We start from the raw sequence: 6,729 nt of genomic DNA on the forward strand, positions 1-6,729 counted from the left end.
ATACTCTCTGTCTCCTGGTTGTTGTTGTTTCCTGCTTAAACAGCACACATCTATAACCTTGCTGTTGTAGTTTTTTGGGTCAGGAGCCTGAGCATCATTTAATTGGGTTCTCTGTGTCGGGGTCTCTGACATGACTGCAGTCAAGGTGGCTGTAATTTTAAGGCTTGACCCGGAGAAGGATCCACTTCTAGGCTCATGTGATTGTTGGCAGGATCCAGTTCCTCGAAGGCTGGTGGACTAAAGGGCCTGAGTCGCTTGCTGACTGTTGGCCAAAGGCCGTCCCGAGTTCCTTGCCCTGTGGGTCTCTCCAACATGTTGGCTTGCTTCATCAAAGCCAGCAGTGGCGAGTCTGCTAACAACTTGAATTTACAATCTAGTGTGGTTTAAATGCGGAAGGAACATGCCTCATCTCGCAGGATTCCATTGATTAGAGACAGATTACGAGGCCAGCCCGTGCTCAAGGAGAGATTACATACACAAAGGCATATATACTAGAAGGTGGGGATTTGGAGGCAGGGGCATCTTAGGGTCTACCTCTCATGGACAGACATCTCCACAGAGGGTCTAAGATGACATCTGATAGATTCTATTCATTACCTCCATTTTCCTTTTATTCTCACTTAGGGACGGTCAGTAGCAGGTCAGTGGGAGGTGGTGGGGAAGTCAGGAGACTGGTAACTTTTTGCCCATATGCCCTGCCTTGTAAGATACCCTCTCACTTGAAATATCACGATGGAAAATTCTGGCTGTATCTACAACATTCTCCTAATTTGCTTTTCTCCCCCACATCTTCTCAGTCACTGCAGGGCATTGGTGCACCTCTCTAGTACCCACGAACCCGAGCCCCTTCCTGGGATGACAACGGCACCAGAGCCCAGCCTCTTACTTCCCGTCAGTGGAGAATTTCTCCCTAATCTGATTCCTCCTATATTATTAGACTCCATTATCATATTATCCTTTTTAGCATATAGATAGAATTTTTAGTTTTCCTAAATACTTAAAATAATTTTACCCCTTTAAACACTATTTAAATGCTTTTCCAATGCCTGTTACTCAATATTGGTGAGATTTATTCACCTCTGGCTCTTTTCAAAGGGCCCTAGCTTTAATGAGATAACAGGCTTTGACAAGTTATCAAGGAAGTGTTAAGTCCACAGATTTCATTGTAATTCCTGGCACAGAGTTTGAGGTGATATATTTGTTTTGTAACATGGGCTTTATCAGAGAATCCCCCACCAAGCCACCACCACCCAAGGACCTTACTATGTGAGAGCTTCAGTGACAAAGCACGGCTTGTGAGTTGCCTGAAAGAGATCGAAGGGTATCTTAGGAACAAAGTAGAATTTGTCTCTCTCTCTCTGATCACGATACCAGAAATGGAAAAGAACACCGAACCAAAAATAGTAGCACCATTTACTCTGACAGAATAGGAAACTAGCAGCTTCTGCTTGTGAGTTTTAGGATCTCGAGCAAAGCAACACCTCTGTGACTCCTTTTACTCATCTGTCAAACAGCAAGGATGATAGAGATGCAAATGTATTTCCCTAAACAGAGGCCAGAATTAGTACAATGTTGAGCCCAATTTGTACAGCTCTGAATTCTACCAAAAGAAAGGCCCAAAACAGCCGAGTGGTCCACCAGCCAAGTGACAGGCAGCGATTGCCATGGGTTTTAATAAAATTCCATTGACAGCCAGAATTCTGGAGCCACGTTTACAACTGTTAGATAAAAGAAATACAAGATTATTGTATGCATCATTTAGAATGCAGTTCAACAGAACATTCTAACACAGAAATGAACAATCGTGAAGAAAAATCCTTAGATGCTATGTGGGAAGGTAGAAAAATCACATGCCTTTGAGTCCAAAAATATGGTTCCTAATCTCCTTGTGGCTTCTGTGTGACTCCCATACACACTACGCCTAAGTCATAAGTTGTCAAAATTCTCACCCAGGTACCCCTCCCTGCAAAAGGGAGCAAACAAGTCACTTGCCCAGGAATTTGAGGAAGAACCACCTCTTGTAATCATAACGTCCCATTTAAAATATTCTGATTTGCTGTAAAGATCGATTTGACCTTTGTGTTCTAATCATGTTTTAATGTGTTCTTGGATTTTAAATAAAAATGTTCTAAATTAATTATTATCACTTAAAACGTACCTTCCAGAAATTGTGCAGGCCTATCCCTTGGTCTTGAGCAGCTATTGACACATTGCCATATATCTCAGGGTGGGGTCGAGGAGGAATATATTCCGATTTTAGTTCTGGCCAAAGTGATTGTACAAATGAGAGAACTGATATCACTGTAAATTCATGATCCTCAGCTTCAAGTGGACATCCAACACCGCCCAACTGTACAATGACAAATCCATCCTGGCCCCACTGTCAAGTTCTGACCCTCCCTCTATAACCATCCTTCTGAGCAAATAATCCTTTCTCCCTCAAAAAAAGGGAAGTGAGTCCATCAGATAGGAACTTCCTCATGGTCCCTCTATACAACTCTCCAAGTTACCCGTATCTATGTCAATCCCTCCTTCCTCCTTCTTGTTATCACATACAAAGTGTCTGTCCTCTTATTAAAATGGTGTGGACCCTACTTCCTCTTGCCTTCTCAGAGACCATACTTGTTATTATCTCCCTAATCTTCTGCATCTTTGACCTCCCCATCTTGAACGTGTTCTTCCCACTGGTACCGCAGGGAAGGAAAAATTCTTCCTCTACCCTTCAAAATCTTCCAGGTGGACTAAGAATTTGATTTACCTGAGACAGGTTAAGAGTAGAAAAATCAAATTTTTACTACATACGTATGGAGGCCCACTATTAAAATTGAGACCTAAAGAAATTACAGAGGCAAGCAGTTGTTGTTATACCTTTTAGACAAAGAAGATAAATTTGTGAGGAATTGACAGGATAAAGAAAACAAATGTTTAGGAGCTTTATTCAGTAAGGAATTCTAAGCAGAATTTGAGTTGAGGTAGTAGATTAGGAAAAAAACAACAAGGCTTGTTTCTATAGCTTTCTCTGCTTTAAAGTTCCCAACTCTGGTGGTAAGGATATCTTTTTACTTCTTCTTCTTCTTCTTCTTTTTTTTTTTTTGAAAGAACACCACACAAATTGTTGGTTTTATTGGTATTACAATGTAGTTTTAATACAAGCTAAACATAAACACAATTGTTAGATATTCAGTCACTTATCCTGTGAAACAAAATGCCAAGATCAACCTTGAAGGACTTATAAAAATGAAAATGTATAAAGCATCTTCTTCAATTAGCTCTAAGGACAACATAGACGAATGCAAAAATGTGAAAGTGTCAATAATCACATCAAATGTTGAGCTGTCGACTGAGGAGTAAAAAACGATTCTACTTTTAAAATTAAATAGCTTCAGGTAAAATCATGCAATTTCCTACACCCACTATCTTTGTATTCTGCACAGAGTTCCAAGGCAAAGATTGCTTCTGGCTTTCTGAACCACCAGAGAGGATGATGACCGGCATGGCTGACTTATCACAGGCCTTTTAGTCTTCTTTCCTGATAGGTCCTTAGCTACTTTGGAAGGAGGCATGTGAATGGGTTTCCATGGAATTGGATTATAAAAGGCTCGTTCTGGATAAGAATTTCCACTGTAAAAATCTGTAAGTTTTCTATTGGCGAGATTTATTTTTTTGCATTTTCCAACCATTCCTTAAACCTTTTCTCTGCTATTTCCTTTTTTTTCCTGTAATTCAGTTTGCCATTGTTTTTCTTTTTTCTTTTCTTTCTTCTTCTTTTCACATTCTTCAGCATTTTTCTTCTTTACCCATTATTGGTATTTTTCTTTTGCCTTCTCTTGCAAATGTTCTTTCTCCAATTCTTTTGCTGCTTTTCCCTCCATTTCCTTATTAATTTTTTGTTCCCTTTCTTTTCTTTTCTGTTCATTCTTTTTCTGAACCCATTCCTTGTGCTTTTCTTCAGTAATTACCTTTCTTTTTTCACGTCCTTCCATTTCTTTTCTTTTTTCTAGCTGTGGATTTAATTCCTCCAGAGCTTTCTGTTGCAGACGGTCCCGTTCTTCTTTTTCTTTGCCAACAAACCACACTTCCCATGGTGTCAGGCGGCTTTCTGGTAGGTGCGCCTGTTTCTGTTCTTCTTGGTTATCTTCTGATTCAGCCACACCGGAGCGCTCCTGTAACTCCACTCCTCTCAGGCTCGCCACCTTAGCCTGTGAATCATGAGCACCTTCATCCACGTCTTCCTCATCCTCCCCGTCGCCATCATCGTAGTCAAATGGGAAGCTCTGGTGGGCGAGGGGAGACAACAGCCACCTGCTGGAATTGCTGCAGCTCAGCGGCGGCGACGAGCTCCAGCCCCTGCCCCTGGGCACCCGCCATGAGGACGGAGAAGGATCCGGAGGAGGGCGGAGACCTGGACATGCGTCGGCGGAGGAGCGAGCACTGGAAGGTGGCGAATCCAGCCCCGCGTTGCCCGGCCGCCCAAACCAGGCACGTTAAAACTGGTGGAGGGGTGGCGGGGAACTGCCTATCTTTTTACTTCTTAGTACAGGGAGGGTATCATATGGGAGATTTGTTTCCTGTTTTCAATGAGACAGAGAAGAGACTGAGCGTTCTTCTTGCATCGCTATGTCTTAAGCAACTTTTATTTGAAATAATAAATATGCCAAAGTGGGGAGTATTTGGGGGCGGCCTGCCCTTGGCCCCTACAGTATCAAATATATTTCATCTAAAAAAAAAAAGCAGTCAAAATAGACAACCCTCCCTTGATTCATCTTCTGTGTCAGCCAACTATTCTCTCCATACCTCCTTTCAGATCCAAAGTTGTTCAGAGCTGCCCGCATTTCCTCACTTCTCCTTTACTTTTAAGATTACTTTTGGGGCACCTGAGTGGCTCAGTTAAGCATCTGAGTCTGGCTCAGGTCATGATCTCAGGACCCCGGGATGGAGTCCCCGCATCAGGCTCCCTGCTCGGTGGGGAGTCTGCTTGTCTCTCTCCCTCTGCCCCTCCCCCCGCTTGTGCTTGCACACTGTCTCTCTCTGTCTCTCTCTCTCTCTCTCTCAGCTAAATAAATAAAATCTTAAAAAAATACTTTTACATTTTTAATTAAAATAATACATGTACATAGTTTTAAAAATTCAAATATTAGCAAGTATATTGAAAACATAATCTTCTGCACTACTCTCTATACTCAAGTCTGCTAAGAAAGGGCAAATATTTTCCATTCTTTCTACTTTTTCTTTGGATATTGAGATTCATATTTCTAAATAATATTCTTAAACTTTGTCTAACTGGACCCAACACAGAATCTTCTGCACACTGAATGTTTGGTCCAATGTTACATGTGTGAGAGATACCCATGTAGTTCAACCACTTTCATTCTAACTGTGATGTGTAAACATTCTGTTCAATAAATATACCACAAGTTTATTTGTTTTTTTTTTAAAGATTTTATTTATTTATTTGACAGAGAGAGACATGGCAAGAGAAGGAACACAAGCAGAGGGAGTGGGAGAGGGAGAAGCAGGCTTCCCACTGAGCAGGGATGCGGGGCTTGATCTCAGGACCCTGGGATCATGACCTGAGCTGAAGGCAGATGCTTAACGACTGAGCCACCCAGGCGCCCCAATATACCACAAGTTTATATACCATTTCTTTTGAGATTGATCATGTGAACTGTTTCTGGGTTTTTACTCTTATGGACAACGTTACCATGTACATTCTTACACACATCTCTGGGTGTGTGGGCAAGATTTTCATCACGTTCCTAAATATGGAACAGGAGGATCATGGGATATGCAACTTCATTTTTTATATTCTTTATGAAGCAGAGTTCTTAATAGTCAATTGACATTAAAGTAGTCAGATTTATAAATCGTACCTTTTATGATTTGTGCTTTTTTTGTGTATTGTTCGAGAAGTTGTTTCTTATTCTAAATTCATGGAAATGTTCTTCCACATTCTCTTCTCAAAGTTTTTAGTTTCCCCTTTCACATTTAAGTCCCTAAACCATCTATGATTTATTTTGGAGTATCGTGTGCCCATTTCCTCTTCAAATACTCTGATCTGGCTTTCATTTCCATCACTTACCTGACAAGTGCTCTAGGGAAGGTAACCAATGGCTTCCATATTGCTTAATCCAATTTTGCTGTACAGGTCTTATCTTACTTAGTAATCACGCAGTAGCATTTGACCCAGTGGATTACTCCCTCCTTGAAAGATCCTCTTATCTTGGCTTCCATGATAGCACATTCTCCTCGTTTTTCTGGAACATATCAGCTCCTGCGGTCACTTTTGCACGCATCCATTTCCTTCTTGACCTCTAAATGTTGGCGTCCTCCCGGGACCAGTTCCTGGCCTTTGTCTCTTTCTTTTTTCTTTATTCTTTTTTTTTTTTTGAAACAAAATCCATTTATATTTCTCTAAGAGTCTAGGACAAAAATGTGAACTATCCTTAACAGAAGTAACAGTAAGATGGGGGAGGCAGCAGAGGCCTTTAGATCCTGCAGCAACACAAATGACAAAGTCTTGATAACGGCCCAAGAGAAAGAAAAACAAGTTCTAAGAATGCTCACGGTATTTCACAAGGAGTCCTAGAAAAAAGGTGGAGCGTTATTCATTGGAATTTTTCCCCATTGTTCTCTCTCATTAAAACTGGCCCTGTTTTGTCTCCCTCTGAGATGGTTTGAACTGTAGATTCTGGTGTCCTTTGAACTTTGTTCTTTGATAAAAGTTGGGCA

At 41.2% G+C, this 6,729-nt stretch overlaps 1 pseudogene; it reads right to left on the reverse strand.

The window, feature by feature from the left end:
- Positions 1-3,413: 3,413 nt before the first annotated feature.
- Positions 3,414-4,410, reverse strand: LOC114212493 (coiled-coil domain-containing protein 34 pseudogene; annotated as a pseudogene).
- Positions 4,411-6,729: the final 2,319 nt, after the last annotated feature.

Source organism: Eumetopias jubatus, unplaced genomic scaffold (genome assembly GCF_037043125.1).
Source record: "Eumetopias jubatus isolate StellerSeaLion01/CBP00866 unplaced genomic scaffold, mEumJub1_p1.0 scaffold_6, whole genome shotgun sequence".
NCBI classification, from domain to species: domain Eukaryota; kingdom Metazoa; phylum Chordata; class Mammalia; order Carnivora; family Otariidae; genus Eumetopias; species Eumetopias jubatus.